The sequence below is a fragment of the Chiloscyllium plagiosum genome, unplaced genomic scaffold (assembly GCF_037043375.1).
Source record: "Chiloscyllium plagiosum isolate Xiang-an unplaced genomic scaffold, Cpla_swu_hap1 HiC_scaffold_2, whole genome shotgun sequence".
Taxonomy (NCBI): Eukaryota; Metazoa; Chordata; class Chondrichthyes; order Orectolobiformes; family Hemiscylliidae; genus Chiloscyllium; species Chiloscyllium plagiosum.
Genome location: NW_028270140.1, coordinates 113,395,821 through 113,419,263, shown reverse-complemented (window position 1 = coordinate 113,419,263; position 23,443 = coordinate 113,395,821). Strand labels below are relative to the sequence as shown.

Sequence of the window (23,443 nt, the reverse complement as noted above, 5' to 3'; positions counted from 1 at the left end):
TTCTTGACCCACTTCCTCAGCTGATCAAGATGCTGTTGCAATTTCTGATAACCTTCCTCACTGTCCACAATGCTGCCTATTTTCGTGCCATCTACAAACTTACTAATAATGCCTTGTACATTCTCATCCAATCATTGATATAGATAACAAACAGCAATGTGCCCAGCACCGATCCCTGAGGCACACCATTAGTCACAGGCCTCCAGTCCAAAAAACAAGCTTCCACTATTGCTATTCCTTCCATCAAGCCAATTGTGTATCCAATTTGCTGGCTCTCTCTGGATTCCATGCGACCTGACCTCCCAAATCAACCACTGCAGGGCCAGAATATTAACTTACACTAAGGTGGCAGCATTAGAAAGGTTAAGTATATTTAAGGTGATAAAAAGGTTGTTTGAAAAATTTGAAGACCAAACCTAACAGAAGAAAATAGAAGAATTTAAAGATTGTGATAATATTCATAATTTTGGAAGGAAAGTTTCTTGAAGACAAATGCTGACAAGAGAGAAGGGAAGAGAATATGAATCTAGTGATGACATGCATATGCTTGCATTTTCTCATCTGATACATCTCTTTATTCCTTCTTCCCTTCCCTTTCATCTCTGTTTCCATTTCTGGGTTTGGCTGGCTACTGATATCCATTACAAATTCACCAACTCCTTCAGTTACCTGGACCATACATTCTCATACCTTCCTTCTACCAGCTTCTCTGTCTCCACTACATCTGTTCTGATGACTTATGTGTCACACTAGCCCAGCTACATCACATGGGTAATGCAGGAAGACCAGCCTGCTATGTAAACTTGAGGAAGTCTTTGCAGTACCACCAGCATTGGTGCTTTGCAAACTAATTTGGTGCACAGCGATTCAATTCTGTCTCTCCCACCTAAACTAAAACAATAAAATGTTTTCTTGAGCATTGCTGAGAGACAAAAACAGTGAAGATACTGGAATCCAAGGTAGACAAGCAGGAGGCTGGAAGAACACAGCAAGCCAGGCAACATTAGGAAGTGGAAAAGTCAACATTTCGGGTGTGTCCCTCCTTCAGGACTGGGGTGACAATGTTTTGGGTGTAACCCTTCTTCAGGATTGGGGCCATCCTGAAGAAGGGTTACACCCTACACATTGACTTCTCCACCTCCTGATGCTGCCTGGTTTGCTGTGTCCTTCCAGACTCCTGCTTGTTTATCTTCTTCTGCCTTTTCTTTTTGCTGCTGCCTCTCTAGAGTTTATGTGGATTTTATACAATGACCAAACCGCAGTAAGTTGACTCACTGTTGTTTCTCTGCATTTATTCTTTGGTACATGTCCAGGAATTTTCAATTTGCCAAGCTGGGTGAGGTGATGACCTAGTTTAATTATTGCTAGACTATTAATGTTCTGGGGACCAAATAATGTTCTGGGGACCTGGGTTTGAATCAATTCAAGAAAAATCTGCAATTAAGAGTCTAATGATGATCATAAAACCATTTTCAATTGTCAAAAAAACTCATATGGTTTACTAATGTCCTTTCGGAAGAGAAATCAGTCATCCTTACCTGATCTGGCCCTACATGTGACTCCACACCCACAGCATTATGGTTGACTCTGACTGCTCTCTGTGCAATTAGCGATAGATAACAAATGCTGGCCTATACAACAGTGGTTTTAATCAGGTGAATTTATAATGGACAATAAAGAGATGGCAAATCATTTGAACAAAGAGCTTGGATCTGCCTTTACTAAAGAGGACTCAAATAATCTTATGGAAATGCTAGGGAACAAAAGGTCAAGCATGAAGGTGGAACTGTAAGAAATCCTTATTAGTGAAGAAATGGTATTGGGAAAATTGATGGGATTAAAAACCAATAAATACCCAGGGGTTGATGCTCTGCATCTCAGAGTACTTAAGGAAGTAGCCCTAGAAATAATATGTACATTGGTGATCATTTCCCAGCATTTATCGACTCTGGAAGAGTTCCAATCAACTGGAGGGTATCTAATGTAGCAGGATTTCTTAAAAAAGGAGGGAGAGAGAAAATGGGAAATTATAGGCGACTTAGTCTGACATCAGAGTGGGGAAGTGTTGGAGTCAATTATTACGATATAATAACTGATGATTTGGAAAACGGTGAAAGGATCAACATGGATTCGCTAAATGGAATTCATGTTTAAAAAATCTTCTGGAGTTTTTTGAGGGTGTGACTAGTAGAGGACAAGGGTGAATCAGTGGATGTTGTGTGTCTGGACTTCCAAAAGGCTTTTGACAAGTCCCACACAAGAAATTAGTAAGCTAACTAAAAACTCATGGAATTAGAAGTAATGCATTGATGTGGATAGTGAACTGGTTGACGGACAGGAAGCACAGAGTTGGAATAAATGTTCATTTTCAGAGTGACAGACAGTGATGAGCGGGGTACCGCAGGGCCAGTGCTGGGATCCCAGCTGTTCACAATATCCATAAATAATTTGGATGAAGGACTTGAAAGCAATACCTTTGAATTTGCAGATGACACTAAGCTGGGTGGGAGTGTGCACTATGAGGAGGATGTTTGGAGGCTGCAGGGTGACCTGGACAGGCTGGCTGAGTGGGCAAATACTTGGTAAATGAGGCATAACATGGATAAATGTGAGGTTATCCACTTTAGCCACAAAAACAGAAAGACAATTTATTATCTGAATGGTGGCAGCTTAGGAAAAGGTGAGGTACAACGTGACCTGGGTGTCATGGTGGAACAGTCATTGAAGGTTGGTAAGCAGATGCAGCAGGCAGTAAAGACACCTAATGGCACGCTCTCCTTTATAGCGAGTGGATCTGAGTACCAGAATAAGGATGTCTTGGTGCAGTTATACAGTGCCTTGGTGAGGCCACATCTTGAGTATTGTGCACAGTTTTGATCTCCTAGTCTGAGGAAGGACATTCTTGCTATTGAGGGAATCCAGCGAAGGTTCACCAGACTGATTCTCAGGATAGCAGGACTGACATATGACAGAAAACTGGATCGACTGGGCTTGTATTTGCTGGAATTTAGAAGAATGAGGGGGGCATTTCATAAAAAAATATAAAATCCTGATGGGACTGGACAGGCTAGATGTGGGAAGAATGTTCCCAATGTTAGGAAAGTCCAGAGCTAGGGGTCACAGTCTAAGAATAAGGGCCATGATGTGGAGGAGCCGGTGCTGGACTGGGGTGTACAAAGTTAAAAATCACACAACACCAGATTACAGTCCAACAGGTTTATTTGGAAGCATTAGCTTTCAGAGCGCTGCTCCTTCATCAGGTGGTTGTGAAGCAGGACCATAAGCCACAGAATTTATAGCAAAGGATTATAGTGTCATGAAAATAAAATTATATATTTAACAAACCTAGATTGTTGTTAAGCCTTTCATCTTTTAGAATGGGTTACAGGTTTCACTTCATTAATTTGTAAATCCCAGAACTTCTTTCAAGTCACATTCTCAAGATAATTTGAGGTTTTATAAAAAAAGTGACATCTCAGTTCAGACAATGCCTTAAAGGTGTGAGGTCAGAGTCGCTCTGTATCCCAGTCTTGAGGCAGACTGGTTCTAGTTCCAAAGTGGAATTTACAAAATATTATGTGGATTGACTGTTTGCATTGACTGTCTGCAAGCTGTACATTTTTGAGCAATATAGAATGTATCTGCAAATATAATTCTGCAAATACAAATTCACCCCATAGACTTATATGTGTGCATGTGTGTGTGCAAGAGAGAGAGAGAGAGAGAGAGAAAGAAAGAGTGTGCACGTGAGAAAGTCTATGTTTGCGTGTGTGCAAGCTTGGTAAAGTGTGTGCATGAGTGTGATGGGGTATAAGCCTGTGAGAGGATGTGTGTGGGTCTGATGGTGGGATGTGTATGTATTGCATGTGTATGAGAAAGAGTCTGCATGAGTGTGTGAGTATGTAAGAGTGTGTGTAGATATGATGGTGTGTGTGTGTAAGAGAGAGAGAGAAAGACAGTGTGTGTATAGCGCAGTGGGGTCACCTGCAGTGTGACATGAACCCAAGGTCCTGGTTGAGGCTGTCCCCATGGGTACCAAACTTGGCTAAGAGGCCACTTTGTGTGGTTGTCTGTCCCGAAGTCCGCCAAAGGTCCGAAGCTGAATGTCCCTGACCAACTGGGAGGGAACGCTCCTGTATGGTGATTGTTGTGTGGATTGGTATTTAATACTTTGAACCCTAATGAAATTTAGAATTTAACATAAAACTAATCGTGAATCCTGATGGTTAGTTGTGTTGATTCTTAGTGCCTATTGTTTTAATTTGGTGACATTCATATTTGATGTTATAAACACTAGAGGTCACTCTTGTAAAACCTGACTGGTAAATCTTGTGAATTGCAACAGATTTAAAGATGCTTATTTTTCACAAAGGAGCAGCTGTTTCAAACTTTGAAGCCACTTTAGTTTGCGATGATTCAGATTTTCTGTTAAGTGGCAGCTATTTGTTTTTATAATTACAGAAGGATGCAGAACTTAGTAATACAATAGATAGGCTGATGGATCTACAATATATATTAATCAAGCTGAGGCACACCAGACTGATGAAGAGTTAGCCTTCTTCCAGTCCCAACCAAAAGTGACATTTTGGTCTTGATATCCTCAAACAACATCATTTTATGAGCAATGTTTCTACTTGCTAGGAACATTTATTTTATACTTTACTTCATTTTGCTCACTGGGAAGGTACTAATGTGACTGGACCAGTAGTCTAAAGGCTGACAAAATGATTGAGAGTTTGTGAGCATCAAAAAGTAATCAAAATTAATTGTATCTGCTGTTTGTATCAAAAGGGTTGAAATATAAAAGGGAAGAAGCTATGTTTCAGTAAAGGCCTTTGGTCATATCCCATCTGGAATATTGCATTAGATCTTGGTCACCACACCTCGGGAAGGATACATTGCCAGAGAAACAGAAATTGCTGGGGGCGGTGGGGGGGGGGAGTTGGTTGGTGACAAAATGATAGGAGGAGATACAGCCGAAAGAGAAAAAAACCGTTGGACAGAAAAAAGTTCTGTTAAATTCCAGATTAAGAGAAATAATTGACAAAGGGTAGTTTGAGGCAGGAGCCTATGTGATGACAATGCCTGGTGTGTGACGATTTGAAAAGCATGGGGAAAGGTACTCAAGCTCTAAAATTGTTGAATTAGATATTGAGTCCAGAAGGCTGTAGAAATAAGCTGCTGTTCTTTCAGCTTGCCCTGAGCTTTGCCAGAGCACTGCTGCAAGCCTGAGACAGAGATGTTGTTTAGGGAACAAGGTGGTGTGTTGAAATGCTACTTCACCTGAAACGTGTATTTGGGTCCTTGGATACTGAGGAGGGAGGAAGCAAATGGGCAGGTGTTACACCTTCTGTGGTGATAAGGGAAGGCGTCGTGGAGCTGTAGGGAGATGTTGGGTGTGAACAAGGAGTTGACCAGGGTGTTCCAGAAGGAATGGTCCCTGTAGAAGGCTGACAAGAGAGAGAAGGGGAATATGTATATGATTGTGGCATCCTGATGGAGGTGACCAAAATGGCAGCTAATGATCCTCTGGATGCGGATGCTGGTGGGATGGTAGGTGAAGACATGGGGTTCCTACTTTTATTGCTTGAGGGAAGAGGACGGATGAAGTGGGCTGAAGTATGGGAGATGGGTCAGACAAAGCTGAGGGCCATGTCAACCACAGTGCCAGGAAATCTTTGGTTGAGGAAGGCCCCCTTGTCAAAGTTGGCATGGTTGGGACAAATGTAATGGAGAAGGACGAACTAGGAGAACAGAATAGTGTCTTTACAGGAAGCATGGTGTGAGGATATATAGTCAGGGTAACTGAGGGAGTCAGTAGGTTTGTAGCAGATATTAGTGGCTAGCCTATCCCCAGAAATAGAAACAGAGATGTCGCAGAAGGGAAGGGAGGAATCAGAGGTGGTTCAGATAAAAATGAGAGTGGAGTGGAAATTGAAAGCAAAATAGGTAAACTTTTCCAGTTCCGGATGAGGGAGGGAAACAGCACGTGGGTACCCATAGTTGCTCCTTCGACCTGAAGAAAATGCGAGGAGAAGTTGTTCAGGGTGAGGATGAACTCAGCCAGGCAGAGGAAGGTAGTGGAGGATGGGGATTGTTCCAGGAATAAATAAAGAACCCTGAGACTATCATGATGAGGGATGGTTGTGTAAAGGAATTGCAGGTCCATCGTAAAGAAGAGGCAGCTGAAGCCCATGAATTGGAAATTCTGAAACTGAGGTAAAGTGTCAGAGGAATCATGGATGTAATTGGGAAGAGACTGGGCAAAGAGAGAAAGAATTGAGTTGAGATATGGCCCTGAAGGAAGTGGATTCACCAAAAAGACATTAGGATATAGAATATTAGGTTTTGTGAACAGGTTGTATAAAGCTGATTTCCACTCCCTCAGTTATAAAAGATTACCAAGTGATTTGATGCTAAAAACTGTGAAGTATTTAGTAGGGTCGATGTAGAAAAGTCATTTCCACTGACGAACACAAGGAGATTTTGGACTAGATTTAACATGGCCTTGCTATTGGTTTGGAAGCTGGGAATAGGCAGTGGGCAGATTAAAACATTAAGTGTAGTGGGCAACCTGTCATTTAGCTAGCCATTTTCACCTCCAAATGCAATTATTCTAGCAGCAGGGAAACCATGGTGCAGGCTGCTATTATGGGCTAATTTAGGCTGGTAAAGGGTCAATTAATATCAATGAAGGGCCCCATCATGCCACTACCTGTATGTGAGGCATGAGAAGTCCATGGAAGGCAGCCAACCTGCCAATGTTCACTTTGTGACCGAGCACTAAGTGGACAAGAGTTTCCACTTAACTGGTCCATTGGAAGGCACCCCAAGATTTGACCCTCTATAAGGGATGCCCTCTCCTGTACCCCACTCCCTTTGAACTTTCGCCTGCCAATTCTCAAATATTCTGATCCATTGTAGTTCACTTCCTCATTGTCTGAGTGCAGTACTGGCAGAGGCCAGGATATTCACCATGGTACTAATGGCTCCATCAAGAGCTGCTGGCATGTGATTGTTTGGCAGCTTTCTGTCAACCATTAAATAACTGTGGGGCAGCCATTCTTTCCTGGGAGGGCTCTCCCGTCCAACCTCTAGGGGAGCTGGTTGATGGACTGTGGATATATGGGGACTACAGCACCTGATATAATGCAACCCAATGTTAAAATTAGAACCAGGCCATTTAGGACTGAAATCAGGAATCATGTTATCACATAACAATTAGAAATGAAAATCTCCAACCATCTGCCCCAAAAGACTATGGATACTAGGACAATTTTGTTAGATAAATATGAGGAGCAGAGGAAGTTAAATTGATTTTTTTATTTAACCAACTTACTTAGACATGTAATGCCACATCTCTGAGGTGGGATATAAACTCAGATCTTCCAGCCCAGAGGACACTAACAATGGGCCATAAGACCTTTTAAAGAAGAGTACAAAAAGCAGGTGCAGATCAACTATGATCTAGTTGAATGGCAGAACATGTGCAAACAGTTGGATAGTCCACTAACTTACGTTTCCATATTATGGTCAGATGTCATAGTGATATATGCAAGGGCAATACGCCTTGCTCCCGAAGAGTCACCTTTCTTACTTTCCTGGAAAGATGGAAAATCGGCAGTTGTGGTGTGAAGTGTTCTCATTGACTTTCATTGGAAACAGGCATCAGGACAGCTGCTTGAATAGCTTGTATAAGTTTGCATCATCCTGTTTTTGTGATTGAACACTAAATGGACATGTGTGCAACGTTTTCTTCAGTGAATGAATGGAGTTTTATTCTGAAATATAATAAAATATGACAACAAACACACAGACAAACCATAGGTTACAAAGAATGTGGAGGCACATCTAGTACAGACAAGAAGATAAAGGTAGCTGCAGTATACAGCTTTTTATATAGTTTTGAGGTATGAGAGTAAAGCCTGAGACTCACTACTAAGCTATTGTTCCATTTCCTCAGGAATGATGAATCATGATTTCCCAGTTTTGATTGTCTTAGTGTCAGATCCTTGATTTCTCAGTCGATGGAAGTTTTTTCCAAATTGTTAGTTTGCTGAGATTATGATTAAAAGAGAGAAAGAAGAGATTTCGGTATCCTTGCTCTAATTGCTCCACAAGATAGTGAAATGTGGTTTGTTTGTTAATATCCAATTTGGCGCAATTATCTTTTCCAAGCTAAACAATCCTCAGGTAACTTTTCATCTCCATTATGTAAAGTTATTTAAGGTAATTGAGTTTCAGTGCAATGTGATTAAAATGGTGGTTTCAAGGCAGCTGGTGGGTTCCCTGAGCTTTTCAGGTGATTGCAGCAGCCATTTTAGGCTTTTTCTGAAAAAAAGATTTTGAAAATGGAAACATAGAAACTAGGAGCAGCAGAAGGACTTTTGACCCTTCTAACCTACACTGCTATTTTATGGTTATCTCGATGCGTACCTCGTTATGTCTTCAAAATCTAAAAGTTTATCTAATTCTTTTCTGAATATATTCAGTGACTTGCCACCTACAGAATTCTGTGGTACAGAATTCCACAGGCTTCATGACACTTTGAGAGAAGAATGTTTTCCTCCTCATTGTCCTGTATGGCCTACCCCATATCCTGAGACTGGTTCAGACTGGTCTAGACTCCCCATCCGGGGAAAGCAGCTTCCCTGTATCAAATCTATCCAGTTCTGTTAGAACTTTATCCACTTCACCCTTAAGGGAGGAGGCAATGGCCTAATGATATTATTGTGAGATTACTAATCCAGAGACTGAGGTAACTTTTCTGCGGACTCAGGTTCAAATCTTGCCATGGCCAAGAGTTTGAATTTTAAAAAAAATCTGGAATTAAGGGCCTAATAATGACTATAGAACCAATGTTGGGGAAAAGCCCATTGCTTACTATGTCCTTTCGAGAAGTAAATTTGTGTCCTTACCAGGTCTGGCGTATATGTGACTCCAGACCGACAGTAAGGTGATTAACTCTAAACTACCCTCTGGTCAGTTGGGGATAGACAAAAAAAAAGTTAGGTTGGCTAAGTTATGAGCTCAGTGCTCGAAAGTATAAATAGATTGGTGCAGACTGAATGGACCTCAAGGCCTCTTCTGTGCTCTATGATTCTGTGACTCCTTCCAATGACTCTAATTACCACAAGTTGCAGTACAAAAGCAGATTGAAAATCTGTGCAGGTGTAAATGAAATGAACAGTGAGCATTGATCCTTTCCAAATACACTATAAGATGCAAGAGCAGAATTTGGCCATTTGACCCATCACATCTATTCTAGCATTCAACAGTTGATTTGATAATCCTCAATTCTGTTCTCTGGCCCTTTCCCATAAACTCCAATTTCCTTACTGATTAAAAATCTGTCTATCTCAGCCTTGAATATACTCAGTGACCCAGCCTCAATAGTCCTCTGTGATGTAGAATTCCATAGATTCACTACTCTCCGAAAGAGAAATTCCTCCTCATCTCTGTCTTATATGAGTGACCTCTTGTTCAGAGATTAAACTCTCTGGATCTAGACTCTCCTACAAGGTTAATAACATTTCGCCATATACCCGTTAAGTCCTCTAAGAATCTGATATTCTTTGATAGTGATGCCTCTCATTCTTCTAGATCTCAATGAGTACAGACTCAACCTATTCCTTATCTCCTCATAAGACAATCCCTCCATCCTGATATTAGCCTAGTAACTTTCTCTGAACATCCTTCAATGCCAGAATAACAAAATCTGGATGAAAAACTAAAAAATAGGTTTGAGTATAAGAACATGAGAAATGGGAGCAGGAGTTGGACATTCATCTAATTCAATAAGATTGTGGTTGATCTGCCCCAGGTTTCAACTCTGCTGTCAAGCCAGCTGGTTATACGTATCAACTCCTTGATATTTCAAAAATACTATTTCCCTCCTCTTTACATACTTTCTGGGTTCTAACATCCGCAGGTCCCTGTAGTAGAGAATTTCAGACATTTACCACCCACTGAGAGAAAAAATTCCTTTGTTTCAGCTTGAAATTAATGCCTCTTCATTCTGTAATGTTCTGTAACTACATCTCTAGTTCAAGATTCACCCATTAATGAAAATATATTCTCAATATCTGCCATGTGAAGCCCCCTTAAAGCCTTGTAATGTTCAACAAGATCAACGTACATTTCTCTAATTAATAAACTCCTAACCGGTTTAGCTATTCTTGATAAGTCAATCCTTCATTCAGGAATTAGCCAAATGAATCTATTCTGAACAACCTCCAATGCCACTATATCTTGAAAGCAGGGACCAAACACTGTACATAATACTCCAGGTACAGCCTCATCAACACCCTGTGCAGTTGTAACAAGATGCCCCTATTTTTAAACTCCGACTCTTCCGAGTAATTAAGGCCAAAATTGTGAATGCATTCTTCATCACTCATTGCACCTACATGATAACCTTTTGAGTTTCATGGACAAGAACATCCATGTCCCTCTATACTGTCCTTTCATGGAGCCTCTCTCCATTTAAATAATCATCCGCCGTTTGATTCTTCCTACCAAAGTGCATGGCCTCACATTTCCCTACATTAAACTTCACCTGTTACATTTTTGCCTACTCGCTCAACCTATCTAAATCGCCTCACAGATTCCTTATATCCACTGTGCAACACAATGTCAAAGCCTATTTTTGTATCATCAGCAAATTTGGATACATTGGAATTCTACCCTCTCCTTCAAGCCATTACTGTAGATAGTAAACGGCATGGGTGGCACGGTGGCACAGTGGTTAGCACTGCTGCCTCACAGTGCCAGAGACATGGGTTCAATTCCCGCCTCAGGTGATTGACTGTGTGGAGTTTGCACGTTCTCCCCGTGTCTGCATGGGTTTCCTCCGGGTGCTCCGGTTTCCTCCCATAGTCCAAAGATGTGCAGGTTAGGTGAATTGGCCATGCTAAATTGCCCGTAGTGTTAGGTAAGGGGTAAATGTAGGGGTATGGGTGGGTTGTGCTTCGGCGGGTCGGTGTGGACTTGTTGAGCCGAAGGGCCTGTTTCCACACTGTAATGTAATCTAATCTAAACTGAAGCCCTAGGACTGATCCTTGTGGCACTCCACCAATTTCATTTTTCCAATGTTAAAATGACGCATTCGTCCTGATTCTTTATCTTCACTAAACACAGGAGCCCTATATGACCATAACGCCGACAATGTTCTGCAGCTGATTGTGTTAAGCACAGAGCACAGAAAAGGCCTGTTGTCCATTCAGTCTGACCAGATTAAAAACAACCACCTAACTGATTGGGTGGCACAGTGGTTAGCACTGCTGCCTCACAGCGCCAGAGACCTGGGTTCAATTCCTGCCTCAGGCGACTGATGTTCTCCCCGTGTCTGCGTGGGTTTCCTCCGGGTGCTCCGGTTTCCTCCCAGAGTCCAAATATGTGTAGGTCAGGTGAATTGGCCATGCTAAATTGCCCGCAGTGTTAGGTAAGGGGTAAAATGTAGGGGTATGGGTGGGTTGCGCTTCGGCGGGTCGGAATGGACTTGTTGGGCCAACGGGCCTGTTTCCACACTGTAATGTAATCTAAAAAAAATCTAAAAAATAATCTAATCTAATGCCATTTTACAGCATTTGGCTTATAACTTTGTATCCCTTTGGCATTGCCAGTGCACATTTAAATACTACTTTAACATTAAGAGGATTTCTGCCTCTGCCACTCTTACAGGCAGTGAGTTCCAGATTTCCATCACTCTTTGGGTGACTTCATGACTGCCTTATCTAATTTTGGCTGTGCATCTCCTCCTGATGAACCAGATCCCACTCCCCTGGCAAGTTAGTTTAATCCCTTGCCAACAGCATTAACAAACCTTCACCCATTCTGGTTCAGGTGCAATCTTGTACACATTCCACCGTCCCCAAAAATGGTCTCAATGTCCCAGGAATCTAAAACTCTCTTTTCTTCAGCATCTCTCCAGTCACACATACATCTGGCTAACCTCTTATTTCTTTACTCATGATGCTGAAGTAATCCAGAGATTACTACCTTTTGGCTCCTGTTCTTTAATTTATTTTATAGCTCCCTAAATTCTGCTTGCAGGACCTCATCCCTAAGTTGTTGATACCAATACTTAACAGGATCTCTGTCTATTTATCTTCCCCTTTTCAGAATGACCTGCAGCCTTTCAATGACATTGTTAAAAATTTTAGAAATACAGCATTTTTTGATATCATTTCATTATTCATTTGCTTAATTTGTTAGTTACTGTGATTTTTAAAATATGTTTGTTTATGGGACCTGTCCGTTGCTGGCTAGGCCACATTTATTGCTCATTCTTAACTGCCGAGAGAGCTTTTTCTTTTATTCATTTATAGTATGAGGGCTTGATGGATAGACCAGCATTTAATACCCTTTCCAATTGCCCAGAGGGCAGTTAAGAGTCTGCCACATTGTTGTGGTCAATAGTCACATATAGGCCAGGCCAGATATGGTCCTACTCTAAAGATTTTTACAACAACCAAGTGTAGTGGGGCCTGTTATTAGCCACTGCACTTCTTAGCCAGCGACAGTCACATCCACAAGAGAATAAAGAAATTAAGAAAAATGAATCATTTAACCACATGCAAACTTTTGCAGTTCTTCCAACTTCTTTCCAAAAACAGCACTGGTGACTTAGATGCCAGTTTATTTAAATTTAGGATGAAATCAGAATCATTTTATGTAAAGAAGGTATTTGGGATGCTTTCTTTCATTGGGAAAAGTTTTGACTATAAAAGCGAGGCTGTGTTGTTGGTTAGTCCACAGCTGAAGTTTTGTCTACTGAAGGTCATAATTGCTCCAGAGAGATTACCAGGAGATTTATAAAAAATGTTGTCCTGGCTTGAAAATTGGAGAAATGAGGAAAGATTTGACGGTTTATGGTTGATTTGTTTTAGGACAGAGGAGGCCGAAGGGTGATATAATTCAGGTGTGCAAAATCATTAGGGGTTTTGATAAAATGGATCAGGAAGACCTGGTTGCTTTAGTATAGTAGCCAGTTACCAGGAGAGAGGGCACTGATTGAAGGTGATTGTTTGAAGGATTAGAGGGGGCATGCATAAAAACCTTTTTCACCCAACAAGGGTGTCTGGAATTCACTACACAGTTTTTGATTGAAGTGAAAACCCTCAACCTACTTGAAAGGAAGCTAGATCTGCACCTGAAGTGTTATAATCTGCAAGACCGAGCGCTGGTGAGTGGGGTTAGAATGAATAACTAGTTTATTCAGCTGGTGCAACCACAATTGGTTGAATGGCCTCTTGCTATGCGATAACCTTTCTTTGGTTGTAGGTTGGATGTCAACACAATACTAACTTGGCATGATTACCCACCACATGATTTTGAGGACATTTGTAACTGTGCATTGATGATAGCAAAATAAAAATCTTACCTGTACCTTTCCAGATTTTTGGCCAGCAATTTTCCTATACAGAGCCCTTTATTTCATTTTGTTGCATGTTTACTGTTCCTACATCTTTCAACACTCATGCATACAATATTTTGTACATTACTTAAAGTTTTCATTATGTAGCCATATAAAATCTTTAGTAGCTCTCTGGAGTTGTATATAGGTGCTGCTGTCTGGATCCATCCTATCTTTTATCTTGAAAGCTACTCGGTATCTTCACCAGCTTCGATGAATAGTTTAAGCTGACAATTACAGAGACAGGAGACATGGATCAAAATGAATAAGAAGTGTTTCTTATTAACTCCCCAGTATCTGGAATTCCTTTCTGTCATGTCACACTTCATTTAGCATATAGCTGAGAACAAAGAAAATTTATTTGGTGAAACAAAACTGGGTCAAATAATGTTAGCTACAGGGTTTAATTTTAATAGATTTTAATAAGGGCACAGCTGCAGAATGCTATTGCTTAATTTGTGCCAATTCAGATGTACTGAAATCTGCATAAAATATAATCAGTAATATGTGTTTGATAGACTGTATCAATGCACATTGACTAGATTTGGACTGTAGGTTGGGAGTAAAAATGCTGATTATTAATTACTCAGAGTCTAGGGAGGGATAGATCTATATCTTGCAATGAAGTTTGACCTTTACAGGAGAATGTGTGAAGTACCAAGTGCTAAATCAGCTGCTGGAGAAATAAACTGACAACAGGACCTGCACATTCTTACCTAAGATGAAGTAAAATAGGTCAATTTCAAATGATTAGATACTTGTAGTTATTATTTGCTGAAACCAAGAACAACTGAAATCAAAATCAGAAAAAAAAAGATGGATCTGGACCTTTGGGAAATTCTCACCTATTTAGTTTATGTATTGTGTCTTACAATGCAGTGAATACATGGAACAGGATGAAATAAACCTTCATAGGATGGCAGATAAATTACTAAGGGTTATTCAAATTTATCTACTAGTGCTGTACTACATTTATAAATTTCTAAAATCTTGAGAAATCACCTTTTCATCCTCCTTTCCCTTCACCTGCTTACATAACACTGGGTGTCCAGGAGAAGGAAGGGAATAAGATTATGGGGAGTGAGGGTCTTTGTCATGGAAGACAATTGTGATGAATAAATGATAGGATGTCATTATTTTTCTATCTCCCTTATTAGCTCAGGAAGAATACTCCAAAGAGGATCCAAGCTACTGATTGGCTTCTTAATTTTAATAAAGATTAGAAATGGTGAAGTAGGTAAAGCTAATATCAAGTCGGGTTGAGTAGCTCAGTTGACTGGGTGGCTGGTTTGCAATGCAGAGTGACACTATCAGTGCAAGTTTAATTCCCACACTGGCTGAGATCAAGATGAAGATCCCACATTCTCAATTTCACTCCTTGCTTGAGGCATGTTGACACTCAGGTTAAACCATCACCACCAGTTATATCTGTCTCTAATGAAGGAGAAACACTGTGGTCCTCTGGGACTATGGCGAGTTTAAAGTGAAGTACTGAACCATTGAGTTTCTAATCCCAGTGAGGCAATATATTTGCCCTCAATGTTTTTCATCTTGAAACTATGAAATTGGTTTTCTGTATTTAATGGTGATCCTGTGACTCCCTGGCAAAACATAATTGGTGTGGACTTAAACTGACAACATTTTGACCCAGAATGCCACAAATTGAGCCATGGCTGACACTAAAAATGAGAATTGGTTTAGGTACTCAGTTCTGAAACTTATCCCTCAAAAGCAGGGAGATTGAGTTAGCTCAGATGTTAAAACTTTAAGATCACTTATCTGGGCCCAACCCACACACCTTGCCAAAAGCCGACAACTTCTGATCAATAACGAGCAAGGGATCCCAGGTCATAGGAAAGCTAACAGCTACAGGAAGCAAGAACAGTTTCTGAGAAGAATGTGAGAGAACTAATGCAAGTTTCTCACATGAGCACCCCCACCCCCAATACCCTGCTTGAGTGTCAGACTGTTGGGCATTTTAGACTTTTTTTTAGAATCCCTACAGTGTGAAAAGAGTAACCCACCCAGACCTGTTTCCCTCTGACTAATGTGCCTAATGCTATGGGCAAATTACCTTGGCCAATTCACCTGTGGACTGTGGGAGGAAATCAGAGCACCCGAAGGAAACCCATGCAGACACGGGGAGAATGTGCAAACTCCACACAGACAATCACCCGAGGCTGGAATTGAACCTGGGAACCTGGTGCTGTGAGGCAGCACTGCTAACCACTGAGCCACTGTGCCGCCCCTATGGCTGTGGTTCCTTCTGAAGTGCTTCCTACCTGACTGGAGGCTAGGGCTATTGATCAAGCTGACGTCCAGGTGGGGAATCTGTCAAACCAAACACAAATGTGCTGCAGAGTCACACCTTCAAGGAACATGGCGGATGTCTTAATACCTGAAAGAGTTTACTAACATTATAAGACAAGCTCCAATCAACTGGAGATTTTAAGAACTGTTCCTGGAAAAAGCTGGCCATATTTCTACAGGTGTTCACCAGAGGGTGCAGAGTGCTTCAGTCAATGTTCTTAGTGACTAGCATGTAGCTAGAGTTAATCCCAAATAACATTCCTGAAGAAGGGTTTATGCCAGAAACGTCGATTCTCCTGTTCCCTGGATGCTGCCTGACCTGCTGCGCTTTTCCAGCAACACATTTTCAGCCTTAATCCCAAGTAAAGCCTCACAAGAGGCAATCATATATCTCACATGCAATATAACTAACAATGAAGTAATATTAATAAACCCTTTTGCCTTTGATTACTATTGAGTTGATCTTGCTGTTAAAGACATTGAATAGTCATCCTTCCTCTTATAATAGAACTTAGGTTCATAAAGGCCAAAAGTATCAGATGGCAGTGAATTTATCCTAGGCATCGCAGATGGTTCTATTAGAAGCCAAAATATGCGAGATTCTGGCAGCACTGGCATACAAGAGGAAACCAGTATCAGATTGGCAGAGACATAGCACTAAGGTTCTCCACTCAGCAGCCTCTGCTCTATCTCCCTGTTGTGCTGGAAACCCAGAAAGTCCGCAACTGCAGGTCCTTTCTCTGTTGTGGCCATTATGTGGTCAGACCATCTAAATCTCTGCCTCCTCTCCGAGAAAACATCAAATCCAGGAAATTCTAACAGAATCTTGAAAAATAATGTTTTCAGAACGCATTCTGTGGCTCAGTGATTGTTCTTCCTAGCTTCATGGACCTGCATTGTGAAAATGAAGCATTCTGGCATCAGATCAGCCAGCAGGGAAGCCTGTGCGCAGCCAGGATAGCATTTCTCCAGGGGCTTACAGCACACTCTGAGCTACCTTTGCCTTTCTCAAGGTTGCATGCCACACGGGGTGTGCCAGAAAGTGTTAGAGGCACAATGCCCTTTCTCAAGAGGATACTAGGCTTCCAGAAAACTGATTAATGCTTGTGCAACTCTATAAAACTGAAATTAATATCCTTAATTTGTGAAGGAAAAAATTGACCACATAATTCACGAAAACCAATAACCTCAATTATTAATTTAGGTAGATAAACTTTTAAAGTATTTTAACTACATTTTTTTCTGAGAACAGATTTTGAGTAACAATAAAATTTGTAAAGATAATTGTGATTATAATTCAGATCACATAGGCACTTAATAAAATGGAGAACATCATAGCTGCCAAATATAAAGTCACATGCCATTTGGAGCATTACATTTCTTCTTTTCCATCATAAGACTGTTTTTCACTTCTCTGAGCCAACATTTTGAAGTGTTATATTTTGGATGCTGCACCAACCATTTTCTGTGAATTGTGGTTATTATGAACATCCTTGCAGAAGTATGATATTGGAACCTCTTATTGCAAGTAGTAATGAGACATGCTAATTTCCATTTTGGATGGTTGAGCTGTTGAATATTTGTAACTCTTTGTGGAATAGATTTTATTTATTTTGTTTTTTGTTTTGACAGAAGCAAAGTGAGATGGAAAGAAATTTTGGTTCCAATATAAATTTCCAAAATGTGAGACAAATCATCTGCAGTTTGATCCAATGCATCTGCAAATTATGTTTATGAAAATTTCATGCATTGGTTTTGACATACCAACGAAAACAATTTTTTGAGATGTACCAAGTTAGTTTATGTTGTACAAAGTCAATTTTATTTTTATTTGAAATCTGCAAATAAGCAGAACTTATATTACAAAATATTCATTTAAACTACATGGCAATTATGCGACTGCAGTAACTACTGATTCTTGCACTGTGATTTCACGCATTGTTTGAGATGTACCAAGTTAGTTTATGTTGTACAAAGTCAATTTTATTTTTATTTGAAATCTGCAAATAAGCAGAACTTATATTACAAAAAATTCATTTAAACTACATGGCAATTATGCGACTGCAGTAACTACTGATTCTTGCACTGTGATTTCACGTTATTAAATAGCCAGATTTTAAAGTTACAATTAAAGGAATTGGAGTTTATAGCTCCAAAGCACTTTGAACATACATCTAATTTCTAAATAATTATTCAAGTGTCACAAACTCTCCTGAGTTCAAGTCAGCCCACCAGAGAATCTCTGGTTTTGCAAATCCCAAGCCAAATGGTTAAGAATCAAAACTGGTGTGTCTCATTAAAAAAAGAATTGCATTTATATTGCAGCTTTTATGGTGCTGAACATCTCAAAGTGGTAGACAGCTAATTAATATTACATGATTAATATATGTAGTCACTACCGTAAAGTAGGAAATGCAGCAGCTAATTTGCACTCATCACATTGATACAAACATTAAAGTGATAAAAAAACAGAATTTGTTGACCTGATGTTGATTAAGGGGCAAATGTTGGCTAGAAAAGCTGGGATACATTTTCTGCTGTTCTTTGAAATACTGTAATGCCTTGGGAGTTTTTATATTCACTTGAATAGGCAAGTGGAACCTCAATTTAATATCATGTGGAAAAGGTGGTATCTCAGACAGTGCAGCACCCCCATAGAATTGCATTAGAGTATCAGCCTTGAGGTTTATGCTCAAAGTCCTGAAATGGGGCATTCTGACTCAAAGGCAAGAAGTATTGCCAAAAGAACCTTGGCTGGCTCTGAAAATTATGTAAAATTCCTTTAAAAATGGATAATTTTCCATGTCAGAAAATTTAGTAAACCAGAAAGACACATAAAAGGAAAGAGACAAAAATAAGAAAGCACCTCAATAAATAAATGGATTATTGGGACTGTTCTGCTATCTTAGCTTCATTGCCCTGCCCTGATTTTCTTTAAAGGAACAGAACTGGAGTTGAATGTTCCAGTTTGCATGATGTGGTCCTGAGGCAGAAGGAGCAGGAAAATAAGTGGGAGGTATATGAATGGCTCCACAATTCACTCTCACCATGGGAGTTTTTCTAGGGCAGGCCTGCGAAGTGTATTTGACTGCCTGAAACATGGAGATGGTCAACTAATTAACAATGCTGAAGCCCCATTCAGGTCAATATTATGACCTCATCAGCATTTAACCAGTGGTGAATCATATCCCACCATGTGAGGTGGCCAGCTCAAAGACAGAAATTAAGTTAAAGAAAAAAAATGTGTTTATATCAGGTTCTGGATTAGGGGTGCTGGAAGAGAACAGCAGTTCAGGCAGCATCCAAGGAGCTTCGATTTCGAAACTCCTTGGATGCTGCCTGAACCGCTGTGCTCTTCCAGCACCACTAATCCAGAATCTGGTTTCCAGCATCTACAGTCATTGTTTTTACCTTGGTCTGGTCATAAACACAGTTGAGAACCAAGTTGGTTAGTAAAAGTTCAGAAGAGAGGTGGAAAAGCAAACATGAGAATCAAAGCGAGAATATAAGAAAAAGACTGGCATCTAATGAAAAAGGGAATTCCAAAATCTTTTATAACCACATCAATGATAAAAGGAGAAGTGTGGACCAAAAGGAGATTTACGCTTTGATATTAAAGATATGGCTGAAGTGTAAAATGAATACAATGCATCTGTTTTCACCACCCAATCATTCAGTGTTCTAGCCTTCATAAATAATGGTATAGAATACAAAATCTGGAAGATATAGTGAATTTATAAGGCACTTGTTTGATCTTGGCTGGAGTTTTTGGTGTTACATTATAGGATGGAATTGGAAAAAGTGCAGAAGAAATTTACAAGAACAGTGCCAAGGATCAAACACTTAAATTATAAGGAGATGTTGGAGAATTTCAAACTTTTTTCCATGCAGAGGAGAAGGCTAAGATGAGAATTAATAGAATTTTCAAAACCATAATGAGTCTGCTCAGAGTGGATAGGGAGAAATTGTTCCCACTCATAAATGGATCAAGAACCAGGGTATAATTCTAAAGTGTTTCAAAAGGAGAAAATGTTGGATGAGAGAAAAAAAACTTTCTCCCACAGTGAGTTATTACAAGCTGGAGGGCACTGTCTGGAAGTGTGGTGGATTCAGGTTCAATTGAGGTAATTAAGTAGTCTGTGAATGGTTATTTAAGTGGAAACAAAGTTCAGGGTTATATGGAAAAGGCAGGCAATTGGCATTAAAGTAAAACTTTCAGAGGCTAGTGCAGACACAATGAGGAGAATGATTTTCTTCTGTACCAAGACCGTACTATGATTCAGTTCAGAGAAAGTGGCCTTCCTGAGGCAGGCTTAAGGTCCACTGGAGCAAGAAGCTCCATTCTGCAAAATGGAGTGTGCATTCACAAAAGACTACAATCATGACTGAGACCTATTCAATCATGGAGTTCTCCTTCAGCACCAATCATGTACCTGTCTAGCTGTCAATTATTTAATGAATGTCTTACAACCTAGTGAGGGCATCTCCAAGTTGAGATGATGGGGTGGCCATGGCTCTAAGAGCTGCTAGTTTTCGGAGGAGACTGGCAGAATTGGGGCCCTGACTGCATGTCTAATTAAGGGGCCACTTCTTCGAAGCTTGTGAGCCTGGTTGTCTTCTTGGCAAATATAAGCCCCAACTACCGCCCCCCCACCCCCCCCCCCCACCCCCCCATCCCCCGCCCAATCCTGATTTTGGACTTCTATGACACATGGGAAAAATCTGCCATATGCCACTGGCTTTGTAAAGGTGGTTTTTAAAAATATTTTTGATTGTGGACGAAAATGGAAAAAAAAGTTATGTTATAAAACTAAGGATTGTGGAAGGAATTTGTTGCACTTTTAAAACAAGTTACTTAAACTTGTTCTGTGTGATGTTTCCACTGAGACATTCCTCAAACAGACAGGGGTCTGGGTACTTCTCATCTGCAACTGCCCTGGTTCGGTCATTCCAAGACGTAGCCCACAATTAATTCAGTGGCTCCATATCCAGAAAATAGGGATTTATTCACCGCCATTTTGAGTATGCTATATTGGTTTTATACATAAAGGGAAAAGAAAACTGGGAAATTCAATGGGACCAGACCGCAGGGTTCACTGAGATGATCCTTTTGTCTTGCCACGATGTTTTGTACTGCAGCCTCTTTTCTACAGATTGCTTCACGTTTTCGTAGGAGGCACAGGGTGATTGATACATTGACTGCAAAGTCTCTAAGTCACTGATTAAGGACAGTGGCTTACGGAAACTGTTGGAAGAAAATAATTGTCTCCAGGTATTTTTATTGAGTACCAATGATGTCCTTTCAGAAGTCTAAAGGCTTCTCATTGTATTGATCACACATGTACACGCACCGTTCAGTTACTCAGAAACCAAGCAGAGTTGACATCAGGTTAATGACCTGTCATCTACGATTATCCAGAATTACACAAAACAGTTAATTGTTGATGGTCAAATCTCCCTCTGCATAGTCACCCTGGTGCTGGGCTGTCTATAAACAGCTTTCCCCACTGACTGGTGGCTGTACATTTCTTCCTCTGCATTAGTTCTTAACCTGGACTGGCTGCTATGGGACCCACAGGAATGACTATGATCTCCACTGAAGCATGGACCCCCCTGAGTGAGATCATCCTGACCAGACAACTGACTGTGGCCAATCTCCTAGGCTGCTATCACAGGCTGTCTTTGACTATGCCAGGACCTCTGACTAATGGTGTCTTCATGGACTTCAGTGAGGCCTACTTCCTTAGGACTTTGATACATCGCTGTTTGCTAGCTGCACATGCAGCTCCATAAACTGCTGGCATGAGGAGCGGGTGTGAGATTGACAAACTGTCATACAGCAAAATGCAACTGAGGACTGCTGAGCAGTAAGACAAGCTGCCTGATTGAAGCAAATCGGCAATAAGTGGGCCAGTGCTGAGAGAGTAAGTGAGCAGCCCTGATACGCAGCTGTCAGCTGGATAGGTGTTTCTGTGTACAAAACTTTCCTGCTGAAGTCTTCTCGTGTTAGGTGCTAGTGTGTCATGCACTGCAAGTCTGTGCTTCCTAATCTTCCTGATTTTATCCAAGAGGAGCCATGATGGTCATGACTGGTTGGTGAATGTTGAATGCTAACATCCATGGACAAGGGGTGCATGTGACTGTGGCCTGCAGATCATGCCCTGAGATGCAGTTTGGTGGAGGGACAACATGAAGGTCATTCAGAGTATTTAGAGCAGTGAGCTGAATTTTTTCAGGTACCTACTCTGGTTTCCTGGTCAGGTTTCCTCAACGTCTGGGTGACTTAGTTCATTTGCAAAGGTAGGAAACCAAATATTCATATTGAATATTGAATAAGTTGAATATTGTGCCATCAACAAAGTGCTAAACACATAATAATCCCCCTGAAATGGCATCTTGCAGCTGCCTAGTGAGAATCACACAGCACTGTTTGTCAAAGTATAAAAGGTGGCGCAGGATACATCTCTCTGAAATTCTCATCCGATTCTGCCACTCGTCTTGCCAGAGCCCAAGCCACTTCCACCCTTTTAAGATTACACCCATAGTCTCATGTTTTCTGCCTCCTGTACTTCTTGAACAGAGGAGTTATATTTCTATCACTTTAATCTGAGTGAGTTTTAGAAACTTAATACCGATACAACCGACACTTCATGAGCTTTCTCTTTTAAACCCCCAGGATGAAGTCCTTTGGGAACCGGAACTTGTCAGTTTGAAGCTCCATCATTTTTCTCAATACTATTTCCCTAGTGATTGTATTTTCCTTAAGTTCTTCTCTTCCTTCCACCTTCTGATTTACAGGTACCTGTGGGATGATTATTGTATCCACTATATTGAAGACAGGTGAAAAATATTTGTTCACTTCTTCCACCATTTCCTTATTACCTACTTTTCATTTTCAGTCTTTGCAGGACTAACATTTGCTTTATTTACACTTATTCTTTTCAGATACCTGTAGAAATTCTTGCTATCCATTTTTATATTTCTAGGTAGCTGTTAGGGAGGATGTATCCAGCCCAAATCCACAAACTACCAAGATTAAGATTTACTTGGCAATCATTCGCTGTCATCCAATGTGTTGTAAATCATCATATCAATACAGAGCCAGCTGGAAGGTATGAGTCATGGGAAGACCTGGGAACTTGGCAACTATATTAAAACAGTAATTGGTTACTTGCATCCAGACCATCTGCAAACCCATGAAGTGAAATCACATCCTATTATTTAAAATCTTGTCGTGTGCAGGTGGTCCTGGACACACATGTGCACAATTGCTTTCTCCCAGGATATTTGTAACATCTGTGAGTGCAACAAACTATGCTTGACATCGTGTTGCTGCTTTTTCAAAAGGGTATGAGGTTATTCCAGGAGATTGATAAAGCCTTGCAGACATTCTTGCCTGAGCTGTCTATTAATTGAGAACAGGAGACAGTATTTTTTTGTCATTTCTGGGGAGTAATTTGACTTGGATCTAAAATCATTGGAAAGAGTGAGAAACTGTTAGGCTCTTTTATGAATTGGGGACTAGAGTTATGTTTGGTAGTGGAGGCACAATGTATAGTTTTAGGGAATGATCTCAGATGGTTTGAAAATATCAGCAGAAGGCCAAAGTTTATTTTTGTACTCCCACAGCAACATTCCAGCTTTGACTGCACCCACAATAAAATCAATCACAATCTTGCACTTTCTTGAGGCAAGATATAATACAACTATCGAACA

At 40.6% G+C, this 23,443-nt stretch overlaps 1 protein-coding gene across 1 annotated transcript in view; it reads left to right on the top strand.

Moving 5' to 3' along the window:
- The window catches only part of LOC148151964 (uncharacterized), a 107,182-nt gene that overhangs the window by 9,019 nt on the left and 74,720 nt on the right, over positions 1-23,443 (top strand). The gene's annotated exons all lie outside the window — the stretch shown is intronic.